We start from the raw sequence: 14,246 nt of genomic DNA, 5'->3' as shown, positions 1-14,246 counted from the left end.
AATAATATTTAACGTTTATTGACAAACAGTCGTTTAATTATTCATGCAGCAATTAAATAAACAATTCTTATGGTTAATGAACGTGAACAAATTTTTATTTTATATATATATATATATGGCGGTATTTACTACTAATAATTATTAATAATTGGCTTTACATAATATTAATTTTTATAATTTAAAATAATCAACCTTGGATGAAGAAGTATTTAAAAATATACATCAGTACGATTGAAGAAAATTTAGTTATGCAGGCAAGTAAATGATATTAATACGATTTCTAAGAGCAAATAACTCACTATGGGATATGATGATTCTTTCTTCTTCTTTTTTTTGAGTCCCAAGACGAGTGAATATTTACTCACATAAATCCTTTAATCGTTTCGGGCTAAAGTTTCTTCATGAATTCATATCATGAAAATGTTTAAAAAATACAGGAACCTTCATCTTCCAGATTGGATTGAGTAAAATCTATTTTATAATGATCTATATGAACTTTATATGGTCAATTGAATAGTTGTCAAAGTTGATAAGCAGGAAAAACATGCTAACTGGCAATACTGAAAACAAAAGAACGTAATAACTTTTTTGGTAAAAATATTTTCCATATTTAAAAAGCGAAAATATGCAAACTCCCATGAGCTATGTAGCTATTCCTTGCAAAACCATACTATTAAGATGTAGCTCCCCGATAAAAAAAAATGAAATTGCTTTTTACTGGAAAATTTTATATTTAAAATTTAATTTCTTGATTTTTTTTTGTGAACAGGTGTAGATTTTTGAAATTTAATTATTTAGTTTTTTTTTGTTAAAATTTTTCATTTATTTTCAAATTTGTTCCACAAAATTCCAAAAAACCAAGCCCTATTCCCCATAAGAAAAAAATAAAAAAAACCCTTCTATTCTGCACTAACTATTTGATACAGTGGTGTGCAATCCAAATTATTAGTTTTCAACCCATATAATTATCATGAGGATTTTACTTTAATAGCTACATGTACTAGTATATAACAACACTTTTAAGTTAGCTATATCATCTCTTAGTTTAATACAATAGTGGTATATCCTTAAAATGTACACTTAATTATAAAATACAAAACAAATAGCACAGTCTAGTTCTGAATTTAAGATATTTTGCCAAAAAATTTCCAATTTGGTAAATACATTTTATAAATTTGGTATTAATGACAGGCATAAATAATTAAAAAACTGTCAATCTAGTCACTAGATTATGCAAATGATGATATCAAAATTCAAATATCTCCTAGTTTCAATATTGGTGAAGTCACCCAAATATTGAAAGTTTAGTATCTTAGTTTAAGGTCCAGACTGCGTGTTTTTACGCAGGGCCAAGGAAACGTTTGAATATTTATTTTCTATAAACAGCAAGGTGGTGGATGATAAACAGTGATGTAAATCCTGTGACTTCATTTCTGAGTAAATACATAGGCAAAGTTATGTAGGATTATTAGTTTAAAATCAAGTCTAAATCATATCTATGAACTAATTCAAATAAATAATGGTACAACCGGTTTGTGAGATAATATTTTTGCATAAATTTTTCGTATATTGTGAAGACATGTAGACACAATTCACATGTAAGTGTAAATGTTTTGGGTTAATGTTTGTTATTGGAGTTTTTGATTAATTTGATAAAAGACCGAGATGTCTTAAACTCTCATAATTTCCTTTAATTTAAAATTTAGATCTTTGATTTGAACTCTTGTACGCGTTTTGCATAAAACTTGAGAATTTATGGGGGATATTTGACTCCAAACTTGAGAGTTAGAGTTTGAGTTAGCTTCTCCAACACTAGAGGGGGTTTGTCATCGTTTTCAAAGCTAAAGCTTTTATAATATTCTTTCTAAACGTTTCTTTTTTAGGCTAAGGGTTCTTTTTGCTTGAGTAATAATACAACTACACCAAAAAAATAATATAAATAATTTACAGTGGAAAGAGATATATCAAGTCTTATGGATTAATTTGAACCTCTATCAGTCCATTTGTCCAATCAATAATATTTGAAATAACCTTTTTTGTAATTATTTAACCTACGGAATTACACATTGTTTACTCGTCGAAAATTGAGTTTCACACGAGAAGGAAATTGTATGAGCAAATGGTGGTACGGATGATAACCTCCATGCAAACAAGACTGTAGAAGCAGCATAGGGTAAATGAGGTCACAAAAGTGGATAAAAAAACACTGCAGATTCGGGGCTCATAAATACACTGATGACTTTTCCATATTAGAGGCAAAATTTGGGTTTTGATGTTGCAGAGTGAAAAGAGTTTATAAATTATCAATTCACGTTGTTATATTATTGGTTTAATTTCTAATTGACTGTTATAATTGTAACGTCACTCACTCAGTTCAGCAAATCAAAATGCGGAATCTAAGCAACGCACCTTCTCCTTCTTCCACCTTGTTAAATAATTATATTTTTTTGAATTCAAAATTTTTTCTCTAATTTTCTAATATTTAAAATTTTAGACATTTTTCTAAAAACTTATTTCCTTGTAATAATTGACTTCGGATCTTGCGTAAAAACTGATAAATCATAAATTGGATTACATTTGTATTATGTAGATACTATTTTGGCTTGACCTATTCAGCACAAACTTATTCGAAGCACAGTCCAGAGATTGAATTAAATCATCCATCATAAATTATTATAATTATTTGGGACAAGTTTAAAACTTCCATACTGTATAACAAGTCTGTCCATACATCCATAATATAAATGTATATTTCAAAGTGATCAATAGTGTATCATTACAAACACCACTCCCAAAAGGGTTGTAATGGATATCCAATTCATTAAAATTATGTAAATATATACTGAATGTGTATTTATTTATATAATTCCAATTTACCAAGTTATATTAAATTTTAGTTTGTATATTTTTTACTGCAAAAATAGAAGAAATAACCTTTCACTTATTCAAAAAACTGCTTGCCTTCAAAGTTCCCTATGTTGATATATTTTTTAATTTCTTTATTATTTGAATTATTAGAATGTCAATTACAGTTTACAACAACATTTTTCCTAACAGTTATTATTGTTATAAGAACGCAAAAATGATCATTAAAACGTTTAACAAACATAGATATGGAGTTTAGGGACTTCAAAAAAAAAATCCAATTTAAGATTATTATTTCGATTCAAAGGCATATTTTGTTCCTAAAGAATTCTGTAGATGAAAATAATAATTAATATCAATATGGAAAATTAAAAAAAAAATATTGTTAGCTGGATTGTGACAGTCTGTAGTTTGGAAGCACAGTTTGTGAATTTAAGTAACATAACTTATTTTATATTATCATTCAGGGGTAGTATTTATTGCCGCATGACGAAGGTTTATGCTTTTGTTAACAAACTAATATATGTAAATAGCCAATGAGTTCTAATACTATAGTATTAAAACTCATTTAAACAACCATACTTGTATGTGTGTAAACAGCAATAATACACAAGGTACTGTAAATATTCCCGCGTTGGAAAGATTAATGCAAGGTTGCGTGACAAATGTTCCGAAATTAAATATAACTAAGTCGATTATTTGACTATTTGTAAAAAGTAATTTATACTTAGAGGCAAAAAGATTAACCCCAGTTTAAATGGGGCTCATATCCAATACATTTTATTAATATCAATGACAGATTTAGTCATCTAATCTACTTTTTTTTTGCAACCTTGCATGGCTATTTTAGTAAATATTCCATAAGAAAGTTATAAGTTAAAATGGAAACATCAATCAATATCGTCCTTTTTTGGGCAGCAAATCTTTTAATTTAGTAATATATTAGGTTTATTCTTCAGTTTAAGCTTGAATATAAAGAAATGAAAAAAAACCCCATACATTACCTTCCAAATAAGATCCTTTATTTACTAGATTATTGAAGAATTTTTATATTTTATAGAAATTTTAATCAAAATAAAATTGATTTTCACATTTATTTTTATCTTTATTAGTTTTTTCACAACAAAATATAGCTCTGAATCGAAATTAAACTCTAAAAAGGTGTTTTTTTAATAACATCCTGAGGGAGTTTCATGATTTGAATTTGTAGCATAGTGTTTTCAATTAATGATTACATAAATAAAAAATAAAAAGGAAAGGATCATTAAACAAACTTATTGATATAATTGGAATCTAGAGGGAATGCATAAACAAAATGAGTGGATTTGTTAGAGACTCCATGCTGAAAGGGAGTTTGTAGCGGAACTATGTTGAGGAAATTAGATCATTCTCTCCAAACGTTGGGTTTGAGTTATGTACATATTTTGTAGTAGATAAATTCATAACTTGTCGACTCTTGTACTAGAAATTAGTTTTCTGAAAGTTTTATCAACTGAACTCAAATAAAAGCTTGATATGCTTTGAGCATATTCCTACTCTTAAATAAATAATAATCCAGTAGTTAGGAAGAAAAACGCACATACTTGTTTAATTACTCTTACTAGTTAATTACTGGCCTTTATTTTCTTTTCTTTTCGAAGGAAAAGTGTAGAAATATAATGAAGTTACGTATCTAACCGGAAAAAATATGGATATGTTTTAAGCTTATTTAGCTTAAAGTTACTCACATACAAGGGTGATCTGAAAAGTTTCCGGGTGAATAAAGATAAAAGTTATTTTTTACGAATTTTTTATTTTATTTTTCAACATAGTCAGCTTGTAACACTACACAGTTCTCCCATCCCTGCTTCCATCTATGTAACCTGTACAAATACGTAGCAAATTTTAACACAACAAGCCTTTATATCTTTTCTATTGTTTGAATCTATTTAAAGGCTACACTTTCAAAAAAACAAAAAAAGTAAAACAGCTCGATGCTTCATTCGTCCATTTTAACAAAAACACCTAGATCAACTCCCTCAAAAGACTGTTACATAGCGTATGCACTTCCAAAATGACTAAAACTTCGTTGAGTAACGTCCAATAGATGCTAGAAAGATGTGACTAATGAGACTAACTTTTATTTACGGGTGGTATTATCTTTGTGTTGAGGTCAAAAACTTTTCAGACCAACCTCGTAAACCTTCAATTAACATATTAAGGGATACTTTACAAACAACTTTGACGGAATATTGAGTGTTGTGTAAAATGTCAGAGACAGTATTTCTTAAGATTCGTTCATTCGTTCAGCAAGTTTGTGTCTAAAAAAACAGTTTGTCGTACATTTAGGGAACAGTGTAGAAACATAAATTAGATTTTTAATTTCAAAAAAATATAAGTTGATTTTCCATCACAAAAAACATACTTTTTCTTGTCTTTTTTCTCTCCAGAGCCCTGAAAGACTAAAATCGAAGAAAAGAGCTAAATTATATAGAATAAAATAATATATTAAAGAATTCATGTCTACAGATAAATTGTAGTTTACATTCCAAGTCTTAACATATACATCGATATAAGTTGAATAACCACCACTAGTATCTTGTATGCTGTTTTTCTTTCTATACACCCATTAGTTACTATTTCACATTTCGAATTAGCTACTTGTGCCATTTTCCATACTAAAATTGGCCTATTCGTTAAAAAATTGATTCTATTAACATCTTAGCAGAAGATATACATGTTCACTGAATCAAAGATATAGTACACACGACTCAGAGACAATATCCTTAGAATGACAATTAAAAATATAGTATTATTGAGCATTTTTTGTCTTTAATACTGATCTACTAATTTTGAGTATTCCAGACCAATCTGTCTTTTCCATTCAGTAAACAATAAGTCAGCAATTTTTATAATTCATTGCGATGAAAATTGTTTGTATTTTGTGATGGTAAAAAAAAGAAGCAAAATTTAAATGGTTAACCTTACAATTTGAATAATGTTTTGGATGGGAGCAGCTTAGTGTTCGTGGCGATTCACTTGATCAACTACAAACAGCTATGACAAGGAGAGAAACGAAATCCACAAGGACATTGGCAAGAATAACTCTGATGTCTATCCCCAATTCTACTCTAAGTCCAACAAGGACTTACAATTATAACTCCGCTACAAATGTTCAATGTCTTTGATTAGCACACACAAACTTTCAATCTGGTTTTGAATATAATTGCATGTAGTAGGAAAGGAAGTTCATTCCTCAGGAATTAAATAATAATGACGACAGCAAAGGATAATAAAATTCATTCTTCAACCTTTACAAGACAGCTCTCAAAATTTATTGATTACTGTTCTTAAGGTTGTAAGTTATTGTGCAATGTATGACGTTACTTTTGTTATTTCTAAAGCAATGGATCAAATACAATTTTGTATTGTAAATTTGCAGTTCTTCTTGGCGTGGAAAAATACTTTTCAATCCTGATAATAGCTTGAAAAGTGTTATATATGCTCCATTAAGCAAAAAAAAAAAAAAAAAAAAAAATAACAAATCAAATTTTGAACGAATAGAAATTTGTTTAAGCAGGGGACTTTCCTCCTCATGTGTAATTAAATTTGAAGGATCTAATCTAAAAAAATCATTAATATGAAATAAAAATATTGGATAAGATTTTAATCCTGTTATGATAGGTACGTGTAGTAAAAAGAAACAATTATCTTTCCAATAAATGGCTTTAATTATGTGTACCTCACGTTTTATAAGTGGGATAGATTTACGTCAGATGGGATCAAAAAGATAAGATTCCGCACTAAAAAACCTTTATACAATTTTATGATTGTTTGACTCAGTATAGTTTGAGCACACGTCTAAGATGGAGACCAAACAAAGAGAAAATACGCTTTATTTTACTGTTTTTCTTCGAACAACAGGAAAAAGCAAGCCAGGTGGCTGAAAATGTGAATAGTGTTTATGGTACTAATATGGAAACAACCAATCCGGTAATATTCTGGTTTTGTCGATTTGTTCTAGTGTTTTGATGTCAAAGATAGACTACGCTCTAACCAATTGTCGAACATGCGGATAAAATAATGTAAATACTGTGTCTTGCGAAATGAATGTACCACTAATCAACATGAGCAAACTTTTGCTCCTCCTGAGTTTCATTTAAGTCAGACGTGATAAATAAATCAAAGACATTTATTGAGCCCACAATTATATACATTATTTATGAATTTGACCTCCATTGCTCTCAAGGACGGCCTTCAAGCGGCTACGGAAGGTGGAGCACACTCTGGCAATGTAGTCCCTTCTCATGAGCTTCCGCTTCTTTTCCATGTAAGAATTCAGGTCGGTGACATTACTTTGGCGTAATCTAAAGGACTATGACTCGACTTACCACCAAATAGAGTATTCCAAAGGATTCAGATTGGGGCTCTGGGGAGGCCAAAAGTTCTTGGGCCATAACTCCATGTTCTATTCCATCCAGGCTTGAACAAAAATTGGCTGTGTGGGTGGGTGCCCCATCCGGTTGGAAGATGTAAGACGCATAGCTGGACATTTTGGTAATCTTGAGGACCTACGGGAGTACATTGGTCTTCAAGATCTCCAAGTATTCGGCTGCAGACACTCTGTACCAATCTTGAACAAAATCGGCAGCATTTTGTCTCTGGTCGAAGCTACAACCCCAAGCATCATCACAGTGGCCGGATGTTTTGTCTTGGATACGTGGGGGAGGTATTCAGAAGTGTCTTCAATGCAAACAACACAATTGTTCTGCTTGTTGAAGACAAGGTCGACAGTGAATGTTTTTTCATCTAAGAAGAAGATCACACAGTTGCCATGACGCTTTAGGTCGTTTAGGAGGCGTTTGGTCAGCTCCATACGCACATCTGGTTGCTGTTGATGCATTAATGGTCTTTCCACGTACCTGTTGGACTTTCTACTGGCGTTCGTTATCGCCTTGGACACAGTGGAGGGAGCCACGGACTTCTTTTTGGCAAATTTGGCCATTGACATGACAAGCTTGGCTTGTAACAGCTTCTTGCCACTTCTAGGATCAGTTTGGTCGGCTTTCAACTACTGGGCTCGATTTTAAGGATTTTCCCCTCTTTCATGAGCTTTCTGACCCTGTAGATTGTATGCCTCTCGATTGTTTACAGAAATGATAAAGGCAATTGCAATAGCTCATTCGAAGCCTTAAAAATCAGGTGTAGCGTCAAACATCGGAAATTTACGAATTACAGTTAATATACCTCAATAAATTAATCTATACTAGTGGTATATCCATTTCGGACGACCTGGTATTGCCAAGGAGTCAAATATAAATGGGAAAAAAATAGTAAAATTAAAATATTTAAAATATCCATTAATAATAACAGATTTCTTTTTACAACACTGAACAATATTTGATAGATTTATATTACAATTACATAATATAATACAGATCCAATTAACATGCATTTTTTTACACTTTTATTTGAGATGATGAATAAATATTGACTTTGATGGGTGAAGCTATTTCTTGGCAGAAACATATACAATTTGAATTATTGAATCATTTTCTGTTAGTTAATACAACTTTACCACAACTCAAACCTACCTTGTGAGGGAAAAATTGAGGTAATGTGAAGCTTAATGCAATAGTGTCGTAACCGTTAAATTTTGTCGGATCTAAGTACATCCAAGTAACTCTCTTCAATTTAGGCAAAATCAAAAAGTGTTGCAACTACCCTTGGTCTTCAAAATAATATGGCAGTTATTAAGTGACATCATTTTCCCCAACAGTTCGGCAATTTATCTGTACATACGAATTCGATCACTTATGAAACTTTATCAAAACCTTGAAAGAAAAAACATATATGAGTAAATTTTTCCCCAGATAGAGAATTGTGATAATCTATTACATTATTTTGTAAATAGTATTATATATAGTAATTTTCCACTATAAACTTTTGATGGCGACATTCATCTCTACATCATTACAAATCGTTAGATAATCTATGTTATTGGTATTGTAAAATTGTTGATAAATTACTTGCTAATGTTTACAAATTTGTTGAGTGAACAAAAGCGTTTCCCTCCATTTCTGAGACAGCAGTCAAGAAACCAATAAGAATGTAACACTATGTTGTATGATTAGGTGAGAAAAAGAAATAAACTCTAATGGCATATAGCATTGTTTCACACTAAATAGATACATAGCACATTATAGTCAGTATATCTGTTTCTTTTGAAATATGGAAAAATATTTAATTTTGTCAAAAAAAAATAACTGCAGCATCAAAATTTCCATCTATTGTTACCCGGATAATATTATTAAACTCATTTTTTTGGGGGTTTGCCAAATAGTCTCTTTTTGCAAATGGCTAAAGAAATGTTATTCTACCACAGAACTTTAAAAAAAAAAAATCTCTTTTTTTGTTCAGTTGCAAATTATACTAGATGGTTAGAAAAAAAAAAACATATTTTTTTCCCAATGTATCAGAAATTTAATAAAGTCAATGAAAATATATAGAGTAAAATACCTGGGTAAATAAGAACATATCAATTTATTGAATGAAGTCGTTATTTTTGGCTTTGGCTTTCTCATATGAAATAAGTAGTTCAGCCGGGATCAACAAAACAATTTTTAGTGCAAAATATAAAGTGGGAGCCGAGATATAGCAACTTGAAAAAATCTTCATTTATTTGCAAAGCACTATAGTTTAAATTTAAATTATTAACTACTCCATCATGTGTTGTTGTCAGACTGATTTAGAATATAAAATAATTTAAAACTCAACAAACCAATTCTTATTTATAACAAGAAAAAAACCTATCCTCTGTATATTGAAATTGATCAAAAGTCGTTCTGAAGAGTCTTGCGTTTGGATTGTAGCTCACAAACTAGTCATCTGATGGATGCATTAATTGATGGATTTTGAGTTACGGAACAAAATACTTTATTTATCTCAAATATTATGTTAAAAGAAATATGGTTGACCTTAACCATATTTTTGGACATTAAGTATGTCAAGCAACATATCCTCTGAATTTAACAAATTATTTTATTTAATATGGAAACCCCCTACAGTGAAGAAAATTGTTTTTTTTCTTTTTTGGGTTGGCAAACTGAAGAGTGAATTTTCTTTGCAAAAAATGATACGGACAATAGTATTTAGACTTATAATTCAAATGATATAAGTTTCAGCAGAACAATAAAAGGCGTACTACATACATTATTAGAAAGATATATTACTCTCACCCACCCCTCAAAAATCAACTTTTGCCCTGTATCTCAGAGAAAAAACAATAAAATTCATTAAGATACAATATTATAAAATTGAGGACTCAATTTTGTGTCTATAGCTTTTTCGATGTTTGTACAAAAGAGCCTGTTGCAGTAAACGACTTTTTTAACTTATTTAATCTTGCGAAATGTCATCTTTGAACTTCATAATAAATGTGCGAATCATTAAAATTAGTTTTAAGATCTGTAGCCTTTTGTTTATTTTGAGACTTTAGAAACTTTATGTCATTCCCTTCTTAATGTAACATCTCAGATCTAGAAAAACTATTAAATTAACCCTCTTGTATAGGTACTAGTGAGGTTTGTGTCGATATTTCCATCCTTGAGAGATAACGTCGACTATCTACTAGAAATCAAAAGACTTGGCCTCATCATTCAATTCCATAAGCATACCATTCAAGAAGTAATTACACTATACCGAATTTTAAACAATAAGTAACCCCTCCCCTGGACACTAAACAAAGGTTACCTCTTTCACGAAACAAGACTCTCTGATTCCAACAATAAACCATACAAAGAAATTTTCAAGGATAGTTTTTATTACAGATCGGATAGTCTCTGGAATTCCATACCTCAATGAGTTAGTCAGGGGAGTGAAGTTGATCTTAAAGGATTTTCATTTAGCTCTTTTTATGTATGACAACATTTGAAGGAATTCTAGAAACATGGAATAATTACGTAGTCAGCTTAGTTTGTTTAACTATGTTTTCCCTCTTGATGAGACTTAGTAAAAATAACTTTTATTTTGAACCAATCACTCCTTTTGTATGGCCTTCAAGTTAAAATAAAAAGTCTGCATAATTATTCCATTTCTCAATAACTCCATGACATACTTTTATACAAAATATTATTTGAATTTTTGAATTGTTTTTTACACTTTTACTTTTTCTTAAAAAACCTTAATATTCTTATTTATTACTTGTACTGACTATAAGTTGACCCCCCATAGGTTTTAAACAATTGCAGGGAGTCAAAATAAATAATGAAGTAGAAGAAATAAATATATTCTAATTTATTTGAAATGGATAGGTTTAAAAATATCGAATATAAACATATTTACTTGACCTACATAGAAACAAACTCAAATAAGGCAATATGTTTTTGTGAGATCGGATTGTATGGACCTTGGCTTACAATTTTATGATATAAGTTGATGAAAACTTGGTTATTATAGCAGGAATAACTTAATTAAGGAGATCAAAGCGGAAGGCACATCGTTTCATAAATAATTTAAGACTCTTACTGGATTCATGACATTTGTTTCTAAAAAAGTTACTTTTATTTGAACTTCGTTCAAAGAAAAAGAAAAGCCTCATCCATAAATATAAAGTTATTTTTGGAAGAAATGGTCACATTGAGAGCCGTTTTTTGAATAATTATTTGTAAAATTACATAATTTGATTCCCTTTAACTTAAAACAAGTACATAACGAATTCAATAGATGATTAGGGCATAAAAATAATCTAGTTTATATTAGAAATTATTTCGATTTGATCAATTTGGGGTTAAACGTTTTGACAAAAACTTTTATCCATTTCGTGAATTTTTAATGGAATATTAAAAAATTTGGAAATATTTATTTATTTTTCTTTTTATTTCCTAAATTATTATATGTAATGATGAAAATTGTGTTAATTATGGGTATGTTAACAAAAAAAAAAAAAAGAACCCCAAAAATCAACGTGGAGACCCTCACAATTTGAAGAATGTTTTGAAGGAGATCAGCTACAATCAGCTGTGACAAGGCAGGAGGGGGAGAAGGAAATAAAAAAGGAGATTATTAAGAATTTCCGATTCCCAATTCTACCCTGAGGCCAACAAGGATTTACAATTATAACTCTGCCCCAATATTTATGGTTACTCTCCGTCATTTATGAGCACAAACGAGTATTTTGTCAGATTTTGAATTTAATTGAATCTATTTATGAAAGAAAGTTCATAATAATGACAACTACTAAGGATAAGAAAATTCATTATTCAGATTCCAAATTCCACACAATTTACATCTTTGATTATTTCCCAATATAATTCAACTAATAGTAACAATGTGTTATTGGATTAAAAACAAGCCAAGTATTCAAAGCGACGCACTTAGAATCAAACAATTTTGTAAAACAAAACATTATAACTTAAATAAAAACATAAAAAATGTTATCCTTGGATTTAGATTCGTACACTATTGGGTTCCATCACGTAAAAATACTCAGAGGATTTTTAATGTTTAATTTCTAATTGTTTTTTTTTGTCGTTGCTGATTTTACAAGATAAGTGTTTATCAAGGGTTTCTTTTTGCTACTAAAGAATCAACATCGTTTACAATATAATTATGGATTTATTTGCTAATGCATCCTTTTTGTTTTTTATAATTACTCCATATCTAATCTTTTTTTTTTCTTCAAATAACCCTTTGTTGAGGATATTTTCAAAGGCTTTCTTCTAATTTTGAAAGTGATTTCTAATGTTTGGACTGCATCCCAAATAAGACTCTAACTTTTTGTATTCATTTACAACAACTCAAACACCTAAATTCTCCTCTAGATTTCCTAAGTATGGTTATCCAATACTTCTTTAAACCTTTACCCCATAAGATTTTTTTGACGTCGTCAGCTTCTTATTAAAAATTGTTTTATTGTACTCCCTAAGGCTGTTGTTGTTTATCCCAGTTCTTTTTAGTAGATGAAGAAAATGTATATGTCTTTTTTCTCTAATTAATATTATTTCCCTAAAAAATTTACTTTTGCATTTTTTTTTTTTTTAATTAAGTATATTCGATATTTTGAATAGACTTGTGCTTTTAATTGGACCACTGACGGATTTTTATATTTTATGTCAATATTAACTATTCTACTATATGAATGATTTTTTAATACACCAGACATTTATTTTTGAATGACTCATTTTCATAAAATGTACTTGTTTGACAATAGAAATAATATGACGAAATGATGAAATAACTTATACAGCAAAAATAAAATTTGACATCAATCAATTATTTCTAATAATGACTAATGGGAAAAAAATTTGACAAGAAAATAAAATGAAATCCATTATTTAAAGGTATTTTTCTTTTTGAATTTTTTAATCTTTTTTCCATTAGTTTTTATCTCTATGACAATTAGAACAGTGCTTTCAGGAAGGTTGGACTCGAAGATTTCCATTATTTTATCAACATATTGGAAAAATGAACTATTTCATCTTTGATATCAAAATTAACAAAAAAAAAAAATGGACGAAACCAAAATACCGCGTGATTTCATGTTACAGTATAAGGATATAGACATTATTAACATTTTCAGCCGCCTGGCTCGCCTTTTTGCCTTTATCAACGAAAAACGCCATCTAGCTTAAACAATACGAAATCGACATTACTAAAGTCATTTATTGTAAAATAATGGATTTTCTTTTACTAAACATATTACTATTTTTGACTACAACAGCTATTTTTCGACAGACGGGGGAATACAGTTCCTCCTTGTATGATAGACTTGGTAATGACCTTTCAATACCTTTATCCAATTTTCTAATTACGTAATCAAATTGTATTTTCCTCCTTTACATTTTCCCGAATTTCGTTGGTATAATCCATTAACTCCTGACATTTAAATGACTATCCCTGAGTGATAAACAAATACATATATATCAATCAATCTTCTATCAAATACATCCCAACAAATAACTCAATCTCTGTTCTTGATTAGATAGGAGATAAACAAAACACATTTTAATTTCAAATAACAGATACGCTGATCCAACAAATACTCCATTAATAAATGATTTAAATATTGCATACAATCACAACAACAAAATTAAACAATTCAGTAATACATATGTACATTGTAAAAGGCTTTCTTTTTCTACAAAAGAAAATATTTTTATGCAACGTAAAAACATGTAGATACAATTGAAAACAGATGTCCTATATTTTATTGCCAACTATTCTTTTCAAAACGTTCTTTTAAAATGAGTGACATACATTTAATTAACACTAAAGAGATGGATGGAAACGACACCCCTTAAACGACGGTGGATATCGCAAATGATACTCATTTATTTTTTTAATATTTGTATCGGTAAAAATGTTGCGTTATGGTGGACATTGGACTTCCTTCAAAATCTTTT

At 29.6% G+C, this 14,246-nt stretch overlaps 1 long non-coding RNA gene across 1 annotated transcript; it reads right to left on the bottom strand.

Moving 5' to 3' along the window:
- Window positions 1–6,489: 6,489 nt before the first annotated feature.
- On the bottom strand, window positions 6,490–8,943 carry LOC139906971 (uncharacterized). The gene is made up of 3 exons (XR_011783252.1): window positions 8,874–8,943; window positions 8,439–8,678; window positions 6,490–8,136 (listed from the first exon to the last, which is right to left on the bottom strand). It is a non-coding gene; the product is annotated as an uncharacterized lncRNA (long non-coding RNA).
- Window positions 8,944–14,246: the final 5,303 nt, after the last annotated feature.

The sequence above is a fragment of the Lepeophtheirus salmonis genome, chromosome 13 (assembly GCF_016086655.4).
Source record: "Lepeophtheirus salmonis chromosome 13, UVic_Lsal_1.4, whole genome shotgun sequence".
NCBI classification, from domain to species: Eukaryota; Metazoa; Arthropoda; class Copepoda; order Siphonostomatoida; family Caligidae; genus Lepeophtheirus; species Lepeophtheirus salmonis.
This window is presented reverse-complemented; position numbering and strand designations above follow the sequence as displayed.